Genomic DNA, 23,688 nt, shown 5'->3' with positions numbered 1-23,688 from the left:
CATCAATAAACCTACGGTAGAATCTTAACTGGGGCCTATTAATATTGAACACCTGCCTGTCCTCCCATTCTGACATAAATAGGTTGGCGAGGCTGGGGCATATTTTGCCCTCATCGCCACGCCAACCTGCTGGGAGAAGAACTGTCCGTTAAACCAAAAGTAGTTGTGGGACATACAGAACTCCAATGTGTGTCCCAAAAACCTCTTCTGTGCGTCTGGAATATCATCCCTTTTACTTAATGCCCAATTAAGGACCAAGGACGCGTCATCATGCTGTATAACTGTATATAAAGAGGCTACATCGGCCGTTAACAGGTATGATTCAGATGACATATAGTTACATAGTTACATAGTTAGTCAGGTTGAAAAAAGACACAAGTCCATCCAGTCCAACCATAAAAAAAAAAAAAAAAAAAAAAAAACGTACAGTCCAATATACCCAATACTATACCCACAGTTGATCCAGAGGAAGGCAAAAAACCCCAGCAGAGCATGCTCCAATTTGCTACAGCAGGGGAAAAAATTCCTTCCTGATCCCAGAGAGGCAATCGGATTTTCCCTGGATCAACTTTACCTATAAATGTCAGTACCCAGTTATATTATGTACATTTAGGAAAGTATCCAGGCCTTTCTTAAAGCAATCTACTGAGCTGGCCAGAACCACCTCTGGAGGGAGTCTATTCCACATTTTCACAGCTCTTACTGTGAAGAAACCTTTCCGTATTTGGAGATGAAATCTCTTTTCCTCCAGTCGTAAAGAGTGCCCCCTTGTCCTCTGTGTTGACCGTAAAGTGAATAACTCAACACCAAGTTCACTATATGGACCCCTTATATATTTAAACATGTTGATCATATCCCCCCTTATTCTCCTCTTCTCAAGAGTGAACAAATTCAGTTCCTCTAATCTTTCCTCATAGCTGAGCTCCCCCATGCCTCTTATCAGTTTGGTTGCCCTTCTCTGCACTTTCTCCAGTTCCCCGATATCCTTTTTGAGAACTGGTGTCCAAAACTGAACTGCATATTCCAGATGAGGTCTTACTAATGATTTGAACAGGGGCAAAATGATATCTCTCTCTCTGGAGTCCATACCTCTCTTAATACAAGAAAGAACTTTGCTCGCTTTGGAAACCGCAGCTTGGCATTGCATGCTATTATTGAGCTTATGATCTACCAAAACCCCCAGATCCTTCTCCACTACAGATTCCTCCAGTTGTACTCCCCCTAGCATGTATGATGCATGCATATTCTTAGCCCCCAAGTGCATAACTTTACATTTCTCAACATTAAACCTCATCTGCCACATAGTCACCCAATTAGACAGTGCATTGAGGTCGGCTTGTAAATTGGAGACATCCTGTAAGGACGTTATTCCACTGCATAGCTTGGTGTCATCTGCAAAGACAGAAATGTTACTTTTGATCCCAGACCCAATATCATTTATAAAGATATTAAAGAGTAAGGGTCCCAGCACTGAACCTTGGGGTACACCACTGATAACCTTAGACCATTCAGAGTAAGAATCATTAACCACTACTCTCTGAATTCTGTCTTTTAGCCAGTTTTCTATCCATTTACAAACTGATATTTCCAAGCCTGTAGACTTTAACTTACACATGAGCCGTGTGTGCGGAACTGTATCAAACGCTTTGCAAAATCCAAATAAACCACGTCCACAGCCACCCCTCTGTCCAAGGTTTTACTTACCTCTTCATAAAAAGAAATCAGGTTTGTCTGACAACTTCTGTCTTTCATGAACCCATGCTGTCTGTTGCTTAAAATGTTTTTTTCCAGCAAGAACTCGTCTATGTGGTCTTTTATTAAACGCTCCAGTATCTTCCCGACTATAGAAGTTAAACTAACAGGTCTATAGTTACTTGGTAAAGACTTTGATCCCTTTTTAAATATAGGCACCACGTTCGCCCTGCGCCAATCCAGCGGTACTATTCCCGTCATTAATGAGTCCCTAAAAATTAGATACAATGGCTTTGAAATTACTGAGCTCAATTCTTTTAGGATCCGTGGGTGGATGCCATCAGGTCCAGGTGCTTTATCCACCTTTATTCTGTCTAAATATTTCTGGACCATATCCCTTTTGAGCCATTGTGGATCATTGGGGGCTGTGTCAATACCACCCCCATTATGGACATGAACTTCCCCATGCTCTTTTGTATACACAGAGCTGAAGAAAGTATTTAATAAATTAGCCTTCTCCTTGTCCCCAGTCACCCACTCTAGATTATTTTGTAAAGGGCCTACATGCTCAGACCTGACCTTTTTACTATTAATATATTTGAAGAATTTTTTGGGGTTTGTCCTACTATTTTTTGCGATCTGTCGTTCATTTTGAATTTTTGCACCCTTGATTTCCTTTTTACATATTCTGTTAAATTCTTTGTAGCATTTAAATTACACTAGTGTTCCTTCATTTTTATATTTTTTAAAAGCTCTTTTCTTATTGTTTATAGCTTTTCTAACTTTGACCGTGAGCCACATAGGTTTTCTTTTTAGCCTTTTAAACTTATTGCCCATGGGAATATACTTTGCAGTGAGGTCCCAAACAGTCTTTTTGAAGAATTCCCATTTCTGTTCTGTGTTTATCGCTGCCAATATTCCCTCCCAGTCTAAGTCCTCGAGAGCAGCCCTCATCCTTGGAAAATTTGCTCTCTTGAAGTTAAGTGTTTTTATCTTTTCCTTATGTATTTCTTGTTTACAGCTAACATCAAATGAAATCATGTTATGGTCACTGCTACCCAGGTGTTCCTTTATCTGCACATTAGTAATAAGCTCTGCATGGTTTGAGATTACCAGGTCCAACAGAGCTTCATTCCTAGTTGGGGCCTCAATAAACTGGACCATAAAATTGTCCTGTACTAGGTTTATAATTTTTTGCCCTTTAACTGTCCCAGCAGTGCCATTACTCCAGTCAATTTCTGGGTAGTTAAAATCTCCCATTATTATCACTGTCCCAGCCCTTGCAGCCCTTTCCATCTGTGCAAGGAGCTGAGTCTCCACCTCCTCGTTAACATTGGGTGGTCTATAACAAACTGCAATGATTAACTTTGAACTACGCCCATCTATATGCAGTTCCACCCATAATGCTTCAGACTCATCACACTCTCCATCAATCAGGTCCTCTTTCACACTTGCTTTGAGATCACTTCTCACATAGAGACAGACCCCGCCACCTTTCCTTTTTACCCTGTCTCTCCGAAAGAGTGCATAGCCAGGAATATTAATAGCCCAGTCATGTGAGGATTGAAGCCAAGTTTCAGCAATACCGATTACATCATAGTTCACTTCATGCACCAGAGCTTCCAACTCACCTATTTTGCTTGGCAGACTTCTGGCATTGGTGAACAAACACTTTAATGCATTATTACATTTTGGTCTGGTGTTTTTCATATATTTTTTAGTAGTACAAATGGCACTACAGTTTCCAATGGCTGTTTGCAACATGGGAAATTTCTTGACACCTGCCATAACCCTCCCCCCATCTGTCCCCATTCCACCCTCCATTAATGTCTGACCCCTAACTGACCTGTCTTCTCGATGTAATTCTAGTTCACCCTCCCCCCTCAATCCTAGTTTAAATACTCCTCCAGCCTTCCTATAAACCTCTCCCCCAGCACAGCAGACCCCCTTCCATTCAAGTGCAAACCGTCTTTAGCATATAGGTTGCACCCCAATGAAAAGTCAGCCCAGTGCTCTAGAAACCCAAATCCCTCCTCCCTACACCAGGTCTTGAGCCATGCATTCAGCTCTCTAATCACCCACTGCCTTTCCTGTGTTGCGCATGGCACAGGCAATATTTCAGAGAATATCACCTTGGAGGTCCTTCCCTTCAACTTGCAGCCTAGTTCTTTAAATTGATTCTTAAGGAGCCTCCACCATCCATGTATACTGACGAATTTCATTGTACCTGTTCTAATAGATGTAGTAGATCTGAAGTATCCTTTACATAGGCCTTAGTCTCTTTTACGCTAGGCTGGAGAAATGTATCTAAATATTCCCCCAACCTTGCGGTCACAGACCCGATACCAATAACTGTTGGTCGAGGAGGCGGGTGCTGTGTATTCTTATGTACCTTAGGTAACGTGTAGATTACAGGTATTCGGCATGCACTTGGTACGAGGTATCTTTTTTCCTTGGGATTCAGAGCATTTATCTTAAATCCCCAATCTACCAATGATGCTAACTGAATTATATAGGGATCTGTGGGATCAGATTTTAATCTTTTATAAGTGGACTGGTCACTGACCAGTTCCACCAATTGGTCATGGTAAAATGATTTGTCCATGACTACTACCCCCCCTCCCTTGTCGGCAGGTCGAATTATTATATTTTTTCTCTTTTCAAGAGATTTTATACCTTCTCTAATGTAGTGAGGGTTGACCCCTTTCCTTGGGGTCAAACCCTCAATATCATTTAGTACTAGTTTTTTTAAAACCTCTATGAAATGATTGCTTGGGTTCTGAGGATTAAAGATCTATTTATTTCTTAAGCCACTATCTATTTTACTAGATGATATAGAGGCTCTTGATGCTGACTCTACCGGGTGGCTCAAGAAATATTTTTTTATGTTCATAGATCTAATGAACTTATGTGTATCGATGTACACCTGAAACTTGTTCATCATCTTCTTTGGTGCACACTTTAGGCCCAAGTTCAGTATATTCAACTCTTTATGGTCCAATTCAACCCCACTTAGATTGTAAATGCCTGTATTTATGCATTTCTCAATCTTTTTTTGGATTGCTTGGATTTTCCTGCCTTACATCCCCTCCTTCTCTTGGTGGGGGCATAGTGTCCTTGTTTTGAACATGTGGGGGTCCGTCCCTCCCTCCACCTTTCTGATATATCGTCCGGGGGTTCCCTCTCGGTGTACCTCCTTTCCCTCCCCTCCCCTCCCCCGTTGTCCTAAAAAAGGAGTATTATATGGTTGTTGATCATAATAGTCCTTGTTCTCCAATGCTGAGTATCTATTATATAAAGGGACACCACTTCCCATTTCAGGATATCGATTGGGCGGGGGATATTGCCTCCACTGTTGATAATCCTGTGGAGGATTATAGTATTGAGGGGTATTCCCTCTATACGGCCTAGGTGATTGGTAATTATACCCTCCTCTTCCTTGTTGTATTGGTCTGGGGGAATAATAGTTTCCATTATTCTGATTTATAGCTTCTTCACCTTCTTCTTCTGCGTTTCACGATCAATTTTTTCCAGCTTCTTCTTCATGTTATTATTAAACTCTTTCATCTGATTGGATTCCTTGATTGGTTCCAATTTCTCTTTTAGTACCCTAATTTTCTCATTAATTAGTCCTAATTTAATCTGTTTTCTATTTAATACAAGACATTGTAGCTCCCTACCCACCCTATTAAAAAATCCCAGCCACTCATCCATATATTTCGGATCATTTAAACCATCTCAGGCTTCGGAAAATCAAATTTTCTCTTTGGTAGTGTTTAAATGTGAACACATCCCACTAGGCTTTAATTTGTTTCTCTAGGAGATTTTCTAATGTTTTTAACATTCCTGAGAAGTCTTCTTCACAAACAATCATTTCTTGACTGTTTGAAAAAATGCATTCAGGGTCCATTTGTCTATTCGATAAATAATTAAATGGATCCATGGCTGCTAGTGGTTAAAAATAATTGTCACACCACAGATTGATCTACAAAGTATCAATGCCCACCTATACCTTGTTTATCGCCACTGCGCCTCGGAGTACATACGAAAAAGTTATTTAGAGGAGTTATTCCTACAAACACCTAACTACAGCTGCCACTTATGTGAAAAATTGAACAAAGTGTTTTCTTCTGTAACGTGTAAACTATATGTGAAAGACACGTGGAGCAAAACAGTGGCGCTATTTAAAAACGAATATATTCACCCTTACAGTGACTCCTTAATTACCTAATTATAAATCTATAGATTATAGATATAAGTGTATATAGTGAATACCAAGTAGTGAGTGAAAATCATATAACACAATATACAAAAAATTATACAAAAAATACAAAAAATACACTGCAACTAATTAATTTGCAAGAACCTATTCTGTGACACCAAAAGTTCCTTTAACAACAAAAAAATGTTCTTATGGTTATCGTGATAAAGTCTTTCAAAAAGTGATGTCTTCTTTACAGCTTCCACCACACCCAGGTGCTGAGTGAACCCACTCCCTATAGAAACTCACTCACCAGCTCCTATTGCCCACACTCTCATGTAAGGCTGCAGTGCTTTTTGTACCCCAACAGGAAGGATCACAGCGACAAACCAACCATCCAAATATAAGTGCAGGACTCGTTCCACATGTGAAATGAAAAAAAGTGCTCCAATAGTGTAATTCGTAAAACCAGTTTAATGAACAACACTCATAACAAATCTTCAGTAGTTAAACTCACACTTTTTAAAATTCCAAAATGCAAAGTAAAACTTCCACAGCACACTGAACTCCAATGCACAGCACAGAAAACATTTGGATATTGAACGTTAGGGGATGCGGTCACGGCGGACCCGAGATGTGCAGGCATCTGCTCGCTTATCTCACCTACTGTCCATTAACCCAGCCGCTCTGACAGATCCCCCTTCCTAGTAGGATGGAACGCGTCACTCGTCTCTTGTCGCGTCACTCATCTCTGGTGTCCACCATCATACGGCCAGGCCCCGACATGTTTCGTCACAACAGTGACTTACTCATGGGATAGGCCGCCCGGGATGCCCGTCATCCCTTATGTACCCTGCTATCATTGACTGATAGGGGATCGTTCGGCGCGCATGCGCACTATGCATACGATGCGCCTGCGCACTACCCGTGATCGCAAAATCCCCATTTATAGAGGACGCTACACATTAAACCCATGTAGTGCATTGTAAGTGGCTGATGGTCTTCAGACTACACATACAATTACGCAACTGTTATTATACAATTATTAAACAACACGTCTATATTAGGAACAGAACAAAAGGAACGGTCTGCAGCGAGATCTAGATGCACAGGATACAGTATTGAATATACTGCAGCTAACTGAATGAACTGCCTGCCTGTAGTATATTAGGAACAGAACAACAGGAATGGTCTGCAGCGAGATCTAGCTGCACAGGATACAGTATTGAATATACTGCAGCTAACTGAATAAACTGCCTGCCTGTAGCATATTAGGAAGAAAACAACAGGAACAGTCTGCAGCGAGATCTAGGTGCACAGGATACAGTACTGAATATACTGCAGGTAGCTGAATGAAATGCCTGCCTGTAGTATATTAGGAAGAGAACAACAGGAACGGTCTGCAGCGAGATCTGGCTGCACAGGATACAGTACTGAATATACTGCAGCTAACTGAATGAACTGCCTGCCTGTAGTGTGTTAGGAAGAGAAAAACAGAAAGGTCTGCAGCGAGTTCTAGCTGCACAGGATGCAGTACTGAATATACTGCAGCTAACTGAATGAACTGCCTGCCTGTAGTATATTAGGAAGAGAACAACAGGAACGGTCTGCAGCGAGATCTAGCTGCACAGGATACAGTACTGAATATACTGCAGCTAACTGAATGAACTGCCTGCCGGTAGTATATTAGGAAGAGAACAACAGGAATGGTCTGCAGCAAGATCTAGCTGCAAAGGATACAGTACTGAATATACTGCAGCTAACGGAATGAACTGCCTGCCTGTAGTATATTAGGAAGAGAACAACAGAACGTTCTGCAGCAAGATCTAGCTGCACAGGATACAGTACTGAATATACTGCAGCTAACTGAATGAACTGCCTGCCGGTGGTATATTAGGAAGAGAACAACAGGAATGGTCTGCAGCAAGATCCAGCTGCAAAGGATACAGTACTGAATATACTGCAGCTAACTGAATGAACTGCCTGCCTGTAGTATATTAGGAAGAGAACAACAGGAATGGTCTGCAGCGAGATCTAGCTGCACAGGATACAATACTGAATATACTGCAGCTAACTGAATAAAATGCCTGCATGTAGTATATTAGGAAAAGAACAACAGGAACGGTCTGCAGTGAGATCTAGCTGCACAGGATACAGTACTGAATATACTGCAGCTAACTGAATGAATTGCCTGCTTGTAGTATATTAGGAAAAGAACAACAGGAACGGTCTACAGCGAGATCTAGCTGCACAGGATACAGTACTGAATATACTGCAGATAACTGAATGAACTGCCTGCCTGTAGTATATTAGGAACAGAACAACAGGAACGGTCTGCAGCGAGATCTAGCGGCACAGGATATAGTACTGAATATACTGCAGCTAACTGAATGAACTGCCTGCCTGTAGTATATTAGGAACAGAACAACAGGAACGGTCTGCAGCGAGATCTAGCTGCACAGGATACTGTACTGAATATGCTGCAGCTAACTGAATGAACTGCCTGCCTGTAGTATATTAGGAAGAGAACAACATGAACGGTCTACAGTGAGATCTAGCTGCACAGGATACAGTACTGAATATACTGCAGCTAACTGAATGAACTGCCTACCTGTAGTATATTAGGAAGAGAACAACATGAACGGTCTGCAGCGAGATCTAGCTGCACAGGATACAGTACTGAATATACTGCAGCTAACTGAATAAAATGCCTGCCTGTAGTATATTAGGAAGAGAACAACAGGAACGGTCTGCCGTGAGATCTAGCTGCACAGGATACAGTATTGAATATACTGCAGCTAACTGAATGAACTGCCTGCCTGTAGTATGTTAGGAAGAGAACAACAGATCAGTCTGCAGCGAGATGTAGCTGCACAGGATACAGTACTGAATATACTGCAGCTAACTGAATGAACTGCCTTCCTGTAGTATATTAGGAACAGAACAAAAGGAACGGTCTGCAGTGAGATCTAGCTGCACAGGCTACAGTACTGAATATACTGCAGCTAACTGAATGAACTGCCTGCCTGTAGTATATTAGGAAGAGAACAACAGGAATGGTCTGCAGCGAGATCTAGCTGCACAGGATACAGTACTGAATATACTGCAGCTAACTGAATAAAATGCCTGCCTGTAGTATATTAGGAAGAGAACAACAGGAACGGTCTGCCGTGAGATCTAGCTGCACAGGATACAGTATTGAATATACTGCAGCTAACTGAATGAACTGCATGCCTGTAGTATGTTAGGAAGAGAACAACAGATCGGTCTGCAGCGACATGTAGCTGCACAGGATACAGTACTGAATATACTGCAGCTAACTGAATGAACTGCCTGCCTGTAGTATATTAGGAAAAGAACAACAGGAATGGTCTACAGCGAGATCTAGCTGTACAGGATACAGTACTGAATATACTGCAGCTAACTGAATGAACTGCCGACCTGTAGTATACTAGGAATAAAACAACAGGAATGGTCTGCAGTGAGATCTAGCTGCACAGTATACAGTACTGAATATACTGCAGCTAACTGAATAAAATGCCTGCCTGTAGTATATTAGGAAAAGAACAACAGGAACGGTCTGCAGTGAGATCTAGCTGCACAGGATACAGTACTGAATATAGTTCAGCTAACTGAATGAACTGCCTGCCTGTAGTATATTAGAAACAGAACAACAGTAATGGTCTGCAGCAAGATCTAGTTGCACAGGATACAGTACTGAATATACTGCAGCTAACTGAATGAACTGCCTGCCTGTAGTATATTAGGAACAGAACAACAGGAATGGTCTGCAGCAAGATCTAGCTGCAAAGGATACAGTACTGAATATACTGCAGCTAACTGAATGAACTGCCTGCCTGTAGTATATTAGGAAGAGAACAACAGAACGGTCTGCAGCAAGATCAAGCTGCACAGGATACAGTACTGAATATACTGCAACTAACTGAATGAACTGCCTGCCTGTAGTATGTTAGGAAGAGAACAACAGGAATGGTCTGCAGCAAGATCTAGCTGCAAAGGATACAGTACTGAATATACTGCAGCTAACTGAATCAACTGTCTGCCTGTAGTATATTAGGAAGAAAACAACAGGAATGGTCTGCAGCGAGATCTAGTTGCACAGGATGCAGTACTGAATATACTGCAGCCTGTAGCAGCCAATGAACTGCCTGCCTGTATTATATTAGGAACAGAACAACAGGAACGGTCTGCAGCAAAATCTAGCTGCACATGATACAGTACTGAATATACTGCAGCTAACTGAATGAACTGCCTGCCTGTAGTATATTAGGAACAGAACAACAGGAATGGTCTGCAGCAAGATCTAGCTGCAAAGGATACAGTACTGAATATACTGCAGCTAACTGAGTGAACTGCCTGCCTGAAGTATATTAGGAAGAGAACAACAGAACGGTCTGCAGCAAGATCTAGCTGCACAGGATACAGTACTGAATATACTGCAGCTAACTGAATGAACTGCTTGCCTGTAGTATATTAGGAACAGAACAAAAGGAATGGTCTGCAGAAAGATCTAGCTGCAAAGGATACAGTACTGAATATACTGCAGTTAACTGAATGAACTGCCTGCCGGTGGTATATTAGGAAGAGAACAACAGGAATGGTCTGCAGCAAGATCCAGCTGCAAAGGATACAGTACTGAATATACTGCAGCTAACTGAATGAACTGCCTGCCTGTAGTATATTAGGAAGAGAACAACAGGAATGGTCTGCAGCGAGATCTAGCTGCACAGGATACAATACTGAATATACTGCAGCTAACTGAATAAAATGCCTGCATGTAGTATATTAGGAAAAGAACAACAGGAACGGTCTGCAGTGAGATCTAGCTGCACAGGATACAGTACTGAATATACTGCAGCTAACTGAATGAATTGCCTGCTTGTAGTATATTAGGAAAAGAACAACAGGAACGGTCTACAGCGAGATCTAGCTGCACAGGATACAGTACTGAATATACTGCAGATAACTGAATGAACTGCCTGCCTGTAGTATATTAGGAACAGAACAACAGGAACGGTCTGCAGCGAGATCTAGCGGCACAGGATATAGTACTGAATATACTGCAGCTAACTGAATGAACTGCCTGCCTGTAGTATATTAGGAACAGAACAACAGGAACGGTCTGCAGCGAGATCTAGCTGCACAGGATACTGTACTGAATATGCTGCAGCTAACTAAATGAACTGCCTGCCTGTAGTATATTAGGAAGAGAACAACATGAACGGTCTACAGCGAGATCTAGCTGCACAGGATACAGTACTGAATATACTGCAGCTAACTGAATGAACTGCCTACCTGTAGTATATTAGGAAGAGAACAACATGAACGGTCTGCAGCGAGATCTAGCTGCACAGGATACAGTACTGAATATACTGCAGCTAACTGAATAAAATGCCTGCCTGTAGTATATTAGGAAGAGAACAACAGGAACGGTCTGCCGTGAGATCTAGCTGCACAGGATACAGTATTGAATATACTGCAGCTAACTGAATGAACTGCCTGCCTGTAGTATGTTAGGAAGAGAACAACAGATCAGTCTGCAGCGAGATGTAGCTGCACAGGATACAGTACTGAATATACTGCAGCTAACTGAATGAACTGCCTTCCTGTAGTATATTAGGAACAGAACAAAAGGAACGGTCTGCAGTGAGATCTAGCTGCACAGGCTACAGTACTGAATATACTGCAGCTAACTGAATGAACTGCCTGCCTGTAGTATATTAGGAAGAGAACAACAGGAATGGTCTGCAGCGAGATCTAGCTGCACAGGATACAGTACTGAATATACTGCAGCTAACTGAATAAAATGCCTGCCTGTAGTATATTAGGAAGAGAACAACAGGAACGGTCTGCCGTGAGATCTAGCTGCACAGGATACAGTATTGAATATACTGCAGCTAACTGAATGAACTGCATGCCTGTAGTATGTTAGGAAGAGAACAACAGATCGGTCTGCAGCGAGATGTAGCTGCAGAGGATACAGTACTGAATATACTGCAGCTAACTGAATGAACTGCCTGCCTGTAGTATATTAGGAAAAGAACAACAGGAATGGTCTACAGCGAGATCTAGCTGTACAGGATACAGTACTGAATATACTGCAGCTAACTGAATGAACTGCCGACCTGTAGTATACTAGGAATAAAACAACAGGAATGGTCTGCAGTGAGATCTAGCTGCACAGTATACAGTACTGAATATACTGCAGCTAACTGAATAAAATGCCTGCCTGTAGTATATTAGGAAAAGAACAACAGGAACGGTCTGCAGTGAGATCTAGCTGCACAGGATACAGTACTGAATATACTACAGCTAACTGAATGAATTGACTGCCTGTAGTATATTAGGAAAAGAACAACAGGAACGGTCTACAGCGAGATCTAGCTGCACAGGATACAGTACTAAATATACTGCAGCTAACTGAATGAACTGCCTGCCTGTAGTATATTAGGAAAAGAACAATATGAATGATCTACAGTGATATCTAGCTGCACAACAGGATACAGTACTGAATATACTGCAGCTAACTGAATGAAATGCCTGCCTGTAGTATAGTAGGAATAGAACAACAGGAATGGTCTGCAGCGAAATCTAGCTGCACAGGATACAGTACTGAATATACTGCAGCTAACTGAATGAACTGCCTGCCTGTAGTATATTAGGAAGAGAACAACAGGAACGGTCTGCAGCAAGATCTAGTTGCACAGGATACAGTACTGAATATAGTTCAGCTAACTGAATGAACTGCCTGCCTGTAGTATATTAGAAACAGAACAACAGTAATGGTCTGCAGTAAGATCTAGTTGCACAGGATACAGTACTGAATATACTGCAGCTAACTGAATGAACTGCCTGCCTGTAGTATATTAGGAACAGAACAACAGGAATGGTCTGCAGCAAGATCTAGCTGCAAAGGATACAGTACTGAATATACTGCAGCTAACTGAATGAACTGCCTGCCTGTAGTATATTAGGAAGAGAACAACAGAGCGGTCTGCAGCAAGATCAAGCTGCACAGGATACAGTACTGAATATACTGCAACTAACTGAATGAACTGCCTGCCTGTAGTATGTTAGGAAGAGAACAACAGGAATGGTCTGCAGCAAGATCTAGCTGCAAAGGATACAGTACTGAATATACTGCAGCTAACTGAATCAACTGTCTGCCTGTAGTATATTAGGAAGAGAACAACAGGAATGGTCTGCAGCGAGATCTAGTTGCACAGGATGCAGTACTGAATATACTGCAGCCTGTAGCAGCCAATGAACTGCCTGCCTGTATTATATTAGGAACAGAACAACAGGAACGGTCTGCAGCAAAATCTAGCTGCACATGATACAGTACTGAATATACTGCAGCTAACTGAATGAACTGCCTGCCTGTAGTATATTAGGAACAGAACAACAGGAATGGTCTGCAGCAAGATCTAGCTGCAAAGGATACAGTACTGAATATACTGCAGCTAACTGAGAGAACTGCCTGCCTGAAGTATATTAGGAAGAGAACAACAGAACGGTCTGCAGCAAGATCTAGCTGCACAGGATACAGTACTGAATATACTGCAGCTAACTGAATGAACTGCTTGCCTGTAGTATATTAGGAACAGAACAAAAGGAATGGTCTGCAGAAAGATCTAGCTGCAAAGGATACAGTACTGAATATACTGCAGTTAACTGAATGAACTGCCTGCCTGTAGTACAGGGGTCCCTGGGTTACGAACATGAGAGGGACTGTAGGTTTGTTCTTAAGTCGAATTTGTTTGTAAGTCGAAACAGTACCTTTTTTTCAGTGCAAATCCAGTCTTTTATTTATTTTTGTATAATTTTCTTATTTTTAATATTATTTTTCTTATTCTTTACTTTTTTAATTACTTCTTTTTTATTTTATTAATTTAATTATTACTGTATTTCTTTTTTTTTTTATTATTATCAATTTTTTTTTCATTTAAACTTTATTGCTATCACACAGGAGAAAACAATTCCCTGTGTGATAGCAATTGGAGGTGACAGGTTCTCTTTATTGACCCTGTCACCTCCAAAACAGGAGTCCTAGCACTGTGCTAGATTTTCTGTCACAGCTGAGAGGGGAGGAGAACAGCTCTCCCCTCTCACTGTTTACATGGTGGCAGGGACAGGAGACACCAGAGAGAGGGGAGCTGATGTGTGATGGCACAGCAGGGATAAGGATGGATGGTGACAGCAGCAGTGTCTGTGATCCGAGTCCGGGCAGGCAGGCCGGCCAACTGGCCGGCCGCAGTGTACCTCCGCGGTGTAGCGGTGCAAGAAAGACCGGGGATCCTGGAGGCTTCACTAGGCCGCACTAGGCCACGGCCATGACGGGCAGTTTTAGCGACCTGGCAGGCCACCGGACCGTACCAGGCCTGTGGATGGGCAGGCAACATGATGAGGGGGGCCCGCAGCCAGGCTAGGAACGGAGGAATGGCTCAGTCAAGCAAGGAGAGGAAGATTCGGCCAGCAGTGACGTCATTTGGGCACCGTTCGTAAGTAGGAGTTGTTCGCAACTCAGATGTTCGTAAGTTGGGGACCCCCTGTATATTAGGAAGAGAACAACAGGAATGGTCTGCAGCGAAATCTAGCTGCAAAGGATACAGTACTGAATATACTTCAGCTAAACGAATAAAATGCCTGACTGTAGTATATTAGGAAGAGAACAACAGGAATGGTCTGCAGTGAGATCTAGCTGCACAGGATACAGTACTGAATATACTGCAGCTAACTGAATGAACTGCCTGCCTGTAGTATGTTAGGAAGAGAACAACAGAATGGTCTGCAGCGAGATCTAGCAGCACAGGACACCGTACTGAATATACTGCAGGTAACTGAATGAACTGCCTTCCTATCTTCCTATAGTATAGTAGGAATAAAACAACAGGAATGGTTTGCAGCGAGATCTAGCTGCATGGGATACAGTACTGAATATACTGCAGCTAACTGCATGAACTGCCTGCCTGTAGTATATTAGGAAGAGAACAACAGGAATGGTCTGCAGTGAGATCTAGCTGCACAGGATACAGAACTGAATATACTACAGCTAACTGAATGAATTGCCTGCCTGTAGTATATTAGGAAAAGAACAACAGGAATGGTCTGCAGCAAGATCTAGCTGCAAAGGATACAGTACTGAATATAGTGCAGCTAACTGAATAAACTGCCTGCCTGTAGTATATTAGAAAGAGAACAACAGGAATGGTCTGCAGCGAGATCTAGCTGCACAGAATACAGTACTGAATATACTGCAGCTAACTGAATAAAAAGCCTGCCTGTATATATTAGGAAGAGAACAACAGGAACGGTCTGCAGCGAGATCTAGCTGCACAGGATACAGTACTGAATATACTGCAGGTAGCTGCCTGTAGTATATTAGGAAGAGAACAACAGGAATGGTCTTCAGCGAGATCTTGCTTCACAGAATACAGTACTGAATATACTGCAGCTAACTGAATAAAATGCCTGCCTGTAGTATATTAGGAAGAGAACAACAGGAACGGTCTGCAGTGAGATCTAGCTGCACAGGATGCAGTACATAATATACTGCAGCTAATTGAATGAACTGCCTGCCTGTAGTATGTTAGGAAGAGAACAACAGAACGGTCTGCAGCGAGATCTAGCTGCACAGGATGCAGTACTGAATATACTACAGCTATCTGAATGAACTGCCTGCCTGTAGTATATTAGGAAGAGAACAACAGGAACGGTCTGCAGCGAGATCTAGCTGCACAGGATACAGTACTGAATATACTGCAGGTAGCTGAATGAAATGCCTGTAGTATATTAGGAAGAGAACAACAGGAACGGTCTGCAGCGAGATCTAGATGCACAGGATACAGTACTGAATATACTGCAGCTAACTGAATGAACTGCCTGCCTGTAGTATGTTAGGAAGAGAACAAGAGAACCGTCTGCAGCAAGATCTAGCTACACAGGATGCAGTACTGAATATACTGCAGCTAACTGAATGAACCGCCTGCCTGTAGTATATTAGGAAGAGAACAACAGGAACGGTCTGCAGCGAGATCTAGCTGCACAGGATACAGTACTGAATATATTGCAGCTAACTGAATGAACTGACTGCCGGTAGTTTATTAGGAAGAGAACAACAGGAATGGTCTGCATCAAGATCTAGCTGCAAAGGATACAGTACTGAATATACTGCAGCTAACTGAATGAACTGCCTGCCTGTAGTATATTAGGAAGAGAACAACAGAACGGTCTGCAGCAAGATCTAGCTGCACAGGATCCAGTACTGAATATACTACAGCTAACTGAATGAACTGCCTGCCTGTAATATATTAAGAACAGAACAACCGGAATAGTCTGCAGCAAGATCTAGCTGCAAAGGATACAGTACTGAATATACTGCAGCTAACTGAATAAAATGCCTGCCTGTAGTATATTAGGAAGAGAACAACAGGAACGGTCTGCTGTGAGATCTAACTGCATAGGATACAGTACTGAATATACTGCAGCTAACTGAATGAGCTGCCTGCCTGTAGTATGTTAGGAAGAGAACAACTGAACGGTCTGCAGCGAGATGTAGCTGCACAGGAAACAGTACTGAATATACTGCAGCTAACTGAATGAACTGCCTGCCTGTAGTATATTAGGAAAAGAACAACAGGAACGGTCTACAGCGAGATCTAGCTGCACAGGATACAGTACTGAATATACTGCAGCTAACTGAATGAGCTGCCTGCCTGTAGTATATTAGGAACAGAACAACAGGAACGGTCTGCAGCGAGATCTAGCTGCACAGGATACAGTACTGTATATACTGCAGGTAACTGAATGAACTGCCTGCCTGTAGTATATAAGGAAGAGAACAACAGGAATGGTCTGCAGCGAGATCTAGCTGCACAGGATACAGTAGTGAATATACTGCAGCTAACTGAATGATCTGCATGCCTGTAGTATATTAGGAACAGAACAAAAGGAACGATCTGCAGTGAGATCTAGCTGCACAGGATACAGTAGTGAATATACTGCAGCTAACTGAATGAACTGCCTGCCTGTAGTATATTAGGAAAAGAGCAACAGGAACAGTCTACAGCGAGATTTAGCTGCACAGGTTACAGTACTGACTATACTGCAGCTAACTGAATGAACTTCCTGCCTGTAGTATAGTAGGAATAGAACAACAGGAATGGTCTGCAGCGAGATCTAGCTGCACAGGATACAGTACTGAATATACTGCAGCTAACTGAATGAACTGCCTGCCTGTAGTATATTAGGAAGAGAACAACAGGAACGGTCTGCAGCGAGATCTAGCTGCACAGGTTACAGTACTGAATATACTGCAGCAAACCGAATGAACTGCCTGCCTGTAGTATATTAGGAACAGAACAACATTAATGGTCTGCAGCAAGATCTAGCTTCAAAGGATACAGTACTGAATATACTGCAGCTAACTGAATGATCTGCATGCCTGTAGTATATTAGGAACAGAACAAAAGGAACGATCTGCAGTGAGATCTAGCTGCACAGGATACAGTAGTGAATATACTGCAGCTAACTGAATGAACTGCCTGCCTGTAGCATATTAGGAAAAGAGCAACAGGAATGGTCTACAGCGAGATCTAGCTGCACAGGATACAGTACTGAATATACTGCAGCTAACTGAATGAACTGCCTGCCTGTAGTATATTAGGAAAAGAACAACAGGAACGGTCTACAGCGAGATCTAGCTGCACAGGATACAGTACTGAATATACTGCAGCTAACTGAATGAACTGCCTGCCTGTAGTATATTAGGAACAGAACAACAGGAACGGTCTGCAGCGAGATCTAGCTGCACAGGATACAGTACTGAATATACTGCAGGTAACTGAATGAACTGCCTGCCTATATTATATAAGGAAGAGAACAACAGGAATGGTCTGCAGCGAGATGTAGCTGCACAGGATACAGTACTGAATATACTGCAGCTAACTGAATGAACTGCCTGCCTGTAGTATATTAGGAAGAGAACAACATGAACGGTCTGCAGCGAGATCTAGCTGCACAGGATACAGTACTGAATATACTGCAGCTAACTGAATGATCTGCATGCCTGTAGAATATTAGGAACAGAACAAAAGGAACGATCTGCAGTGAGATCTAGCTGCACAGGATACAGTAGTGAATATACTGCAGCTAACTGAATGAACTGCCTGCCTGTAGTATATTAGGAAAACAGCAACAGGAACTGTCTACAGCGAGATCTAGCTGCACAGGATACAGTACTGAATATACTGCAGCTAACTGAATGAACTGCCTGCCTGTAGTATAGTAGGAATAGAACAACAGGAATGGTCTGCAGCGAGATCTAGCTGCACAGGATACAGTACTGAATATACTGCAGCTAACTGAATGAACTGCCTGCCTGTAGTATATTAGGAAGAGAACAACAGGAACGGTCTGCAGCGAGATCTAGCTGCACAGGATACAGTACTGAATATACTGCAGCAAACCGAATGAACTGCCTGCCTGTAGTATATTAGGAACAGAACAACAGGAATGATCTGCAGCAAGATCTAGCTTCAAACGATACAGTACTGAATATACTGCAGCTAACTGAGTGAACTGCCTGCCTGTAGTACAGGGGGTTCCCAGGTTACGAACAAGATAGGGACTGTAGGTTTGTTCTTAAGTCGAATCTGTTTGTAAGTCGGAACAGTACATTTTTTTCAGTGCAAATCCAGTCTTTTATTTATGTTTGTATAATTTTCTTATTTTTAATATTATTTTTCTTATTCTTTACTTTTTTAATTACTTCTTTTTTATTTTATTAATTTAATTATTACTGTATTTCTTATTTTTTTTTATTATCATTTTTTTTTCATTTAAACTTTATTGCTATCACACAGGAGAAAACAATTCCTTGTGTGATAGCAATTGGAGGTGACAGATTCTCTTTATTGACCCTGTCACCTTCAAAACAGGAGTCCTAGCACTGTGCTAGATTATCTGTCACAGCTGAGAGGGGAGGAGAACAGCTCTCCCCTCTCACTGTTTACATGGTGGCAGGGACAGGAGACACCAGAGAGAGGGGAGCTGATGTGTGATGGCACAGCAGGGATATGGATGGATGGTGATAGCAGCAGTGTCTGTGATTCGAGTCCGGGCAGGCCGGCCGGCAGATTGGCCGGCCGCAGTGCACCACCACGGGACAGCGGCGCAGGAAAGACCGGGGATCCTGGAGGCTTCACTAGGCCGCACTAGGCCACGGCCATGACGGGCAGTATTAGCGACATGGCAGGCCACCGGACTGTACCAGGCCTGTGGATGGGCAAGCAACATGATGAGGGGGGCCCGCAGCCAGGCCAGGAACGGAGGAATGGCTCAGTCAAGCAAGGAGAGGAAGATTCGGCCAGCAGTGACGTCATTCGGGCCCCGTTCCTAAGTAGGAGTTGTTCGCAACTCGGATGTTCATAAGTCGGGGACCCCCTGTATATTAGGAAGATAACAACAGGAATGGTCTGCAGCGAGATCCAGCTGCACAGGATACAGTACTGAATATACTGCAGCTAACTGAATAAAATGCCTGCCTGTAGTATATTAGGAAGAGAACAACAGGAACGGTCTGCAGTAAGATCTAGCTGCACAGTATACAGTACTGAATATACTGCAGCTAACTGAATAAACTGCCTGCCTGTAGTATGTTAGGAATAGAACAAGAGAACGGTCTGCAGCGAGATCTAGCTGCAAAGGATACAGTACTGAATATACTGCAGCTAACTGAATGAACTGCCTGCCTGTAGTATATTAGGAAAAGAACAACAGGAATGGTCTACAGCGAGATCTAGCTGTACAGGATACAGTACTGAATATACTGCAGCTAACTGAATGAAATGCCTGCCTGTAGTATAGTAGGAATAGAACAACAGGAATGGTCTGCAGCGAAATCTAGCTGCACAGGATGCAGTACTGAATATACTGCAGCTAACTGAATGAACTGCCTGCCTGTAGTATATTAGGAAGAGAACAACAGGAACGGTCTGCAGCGAGATCTAGTTGCACAGGATACAGTACTGAATATAGTGCAGCTAACTGAATGAACTGCCTGCCTGTAGTATATTAGGAAAAGAACAACAGTAATGGTCTGCAGCAAGATCTAGTTGCACAGGATACAGTACTGAATATACTGCAGCTAACTGAATGAACTGCCTGCCTGTAGTATATTAGGAACAGAACAACAGGAATGGTCTGCAGCAAGATCTAGCTGCAAAGGATACAGTACTGAATATACTGCAGCTAACTGAATGAACTGCCTGCCTGTAGTATATTAGGAAGAGAACAACAGAACGGTCTGCAGCAAGATCTAGCTGCACAGAACACAGTACTGAATAAACTGCAACTAACTGAATGAACTGCCTGCCTGTAGTATATTAGGAAGAGAAAAATAAAGGAATGGTCTGCAGTGAGATCTAGCTGAACAGGATACAGCACTGAATATACTGCAGCTAACTGAATGAACTGCCTGCCTGTAGTATATTAGGAAGAGAACAACAGGAATGGTCTGCAGCAAGATCTAGCTGCAAAGGATACAGTACTGAATATACTGCAGCTAACTGAATGAACTGCCTGCCTGTAGTATATTAGGAAGAGAACAACAGGAATGGTCTGCAGCAAGATCTAGCTGCAAAGGATACAGCACTGAATATACTGCAGCTAACTGAATGAACTGCCTGCCTGTAGTATATTAGGAAGAGAACAACAGGAATGGTCTGCAGCAAGATCTAGCTGCAAAGGATACAGTACTGAATATACTGCAGCAAACCGAATGAACTGCCTGCCTGTAGTATATTAGGAACAGAACAACATTAATGGTCTGCAGCAAGATCTAGCTTCAAAGGATACAGTACTGAATATACTGCAGCTAACTGAATGATCTGCATGCCTGTAGTATATTAGGAACAGAACAAAAGGAACGATCTGCAGTGAGATCTAGCTGCACAGGATACAGTAGTGAATATACTGCAGCTAACTGAATGAACTGCATGCCTTTAGTATATTAGGAAAAGAGCAACAGGAACAGTCTACAGCGAGATCTAGCTGCACAGGATACAGTACTGACTATACTGCAGCTAACTGAATGAACTGCCTGCCTGTAGTATAGTAGGAATAGAACAACAGGAATGGTCTGCAGCGGGATCTTGCTGCACAGGATACAGTACTGAATATACTGCAGCTAACTGAATGAACTGCCTGCCTGTAGTATATTAGGAAGAGAACAACATGAACGATCTGCAGCGAGATCTAGCTGCACAGGATACAGTAGTGAATATACTGCAGCTAACTGAATGATCTGCATGCCTGTAGTATATTAGGAACAGAACAAAAGGAACGATCTGCAGTGAGATCTAGCTGTACAGGATACAGTAGTGAATATACTGCAGCTAACTGAATGAACTGCCTGCCTGTAGTATATTAGGAAAAGAGCAACAGAAACAGTCTACAGCGAGATTTAGCTGCACAGGTTACAGTACTGACTATACTGCAGCTAACTGAATAAAATGCCTGTCTGTAGTATATTAGGAAGAGAACAACAGGAACGGTCTGCCGTGAGATCTAGCTGCACAGGATACAGTACTGAATATACTGCAGCTAACTGAATGAACTGCCTGCCTGTAGTATGTTAGGAAGAGAACAACAGATCGGTCTGCAGCGAGATGTAGCTGCACAGGATACAGTACTGAATATACTGCAGCTAACTGAATGAACTGCATGCCTGTAGTATATTAGGAACAGAACAAAAGGAACGATCTGCAGTGAGATCTAGCTGCACAGGATACAGTAGTGAATATACTGCAGCTAACTGAATGAACTGCCTGCCTGTAGTATATTAGGAAAAGAGCAACAGGAACAGTCTACAGCGAGATTTAGCTGCACAGGTTACAGTACTGACTATACTGCAGCTAACTGAATGAACTTCCTGCCTGTAGTATAGTAGGAACAGAACAACAGGAATGGTCTGCAGCGAGATCTAGCTGCACAGGATACAGTACTGAATATACTGCAGCTAACTGAATGAACTGCCTGCCTGTAGTATATTAGGAAGAGAACAACAGGAACGGTCTGCAGCGAGATCTAGCTGCACAGGTTACAGTACTGAATATACTGCAGCAAACCGAATGAACTGCCTGCCTGTAGTATATTAGGAACAGAACAACATTAATGGTCTGCAGCAAGATCTAGCTTCAAAGGATACAGTACTGAATATACTGCAGCTAACTGAATGATCTGCATGCCTGTAGTATATTAGGAACAGAACAAAAAAAACGATCTGCAGTGAGATCTAGCTGCACAGGATACAGTAGTGAATATACTGCAGCTAACTGAATGAACTGCATGCCTTTAGTATATTAGGAAAAGAGCAACAGGAACAGTCTACAGCGAGATCTAGCTGCACAGGATACAGTACTGACTATACTGCAGCTAACTGAATGAACTGCCTGCCTGTAGTATAGTAGGAATAGAACAACAGGAATGGTCTGCAGCGGGATCTTGCTGCACAGGATACAGTACTGAATATACTGCAGCTAACTGAATGAACTGCCTGCCTGTAGTATATTAGGAAGAGAACAACATGAACGATCTGCAGCGAGATCTAGCTGCACAGGATACAGTAGTGAATATACTGCAGCTAACTGAATGATCTGCATGCCTGTAGTATATTAGGAACAGAACAAAAGGAACGATCTGCAGTGAGATCTAGCTGCACAGGATACAGTAGTGAATATACTGCAGCTAACTGAATGAACTGCCTGCCTGTAGTATATTAGGAAAAGAGCAACAGGAACAGTCTACAGCGAGATTTAGCTGCACAGGTTACAGTACTGACTATACTGTAGCTAACTGAATGAACTTCCTGCCTGTAGTATAGTAGGAATAGAACAACAGGAATGGTCTGCAGCGAGATCTAGCTGCACAGGATACAGTACTGAATATACTGCAGCTAACTGAATGAACTGCCTGCCTGTAGTATAGTAGGAATAGAACAACAGGAATGGTCTGCAGCGGGATCTTGCTGCACAGGATACAGTACTGAATATACTGCAGCTAACTGAATGAACTGCCTGCCTGTAGTATATTAGGAAGAGAACAACAGGAACGGTCTGCAGCGAGATCTAGCTGCACAGGATACAGTACTGAATATACTGCAGCAAACCGAATGAACTGCCTGCCTGTAGTATATTAGGAACAGAACAACAGGAATGGTCTGCAGCAAGATCTAGCTTCAAAGGATACAGTACTGAATATACTGCAGCTAACTGAATGATCTGCATGCCTGTAGTATATTAGGAACAGAACAAAAGGAACGATCTGCAGTGAGATCTAGCTGCACAGGATACAGTAGTGAATATACTGCAGCTAACTGAATGAACTGCCTGCCTGTAGCATATTAGGAAAAGAGCAACAGGAATGGTCTACAGCGAGATCTAGCTGCACAGGATACAGTACTGAATATACTGCAGCTAACTGAATGAACTGCCTGCCTGTAGTATATTAGGAAAAGAACAACAGGAACGGTCTACAGCGAGATCTAGCTGCACAGGATACAGTACTGAATATACTGCAGCTAACTGAATGAACTGCCTGCCTGTAGTATATTAGGAACAGAACAACAGGAACGGTCTGCAGCGAGATCTAGCTGCACAGGATACAGTACTGAATATACTGCAGGTAACTGAATGAACTGCCTGCCTATATTATATAAGGAAGAGAACAACAGGAATGGTCTGCAGCGAGATGTAGCTGCACAGGATACAGTACTG

Source organism: Aquarana catesbeiana, linkage group LG04 (assembly GCF_042186555.1).
Source record: "Aquarana catesbeiana isolate 2022-GZ linkage group LG04, ASM4218655v1, whole genome shotgun sequence".
Classification (NCBI taxonomy): Eukaryota; Metazoa; Chordata; class Amphibia; order Anura; family Ranidae; genus Aquarana; species Aquarana catesbeiana.
The sequence above is the reverse complement of the archived record's forward strand: the minus strand, read 5'-3'. Positions refer to the sequence as shown.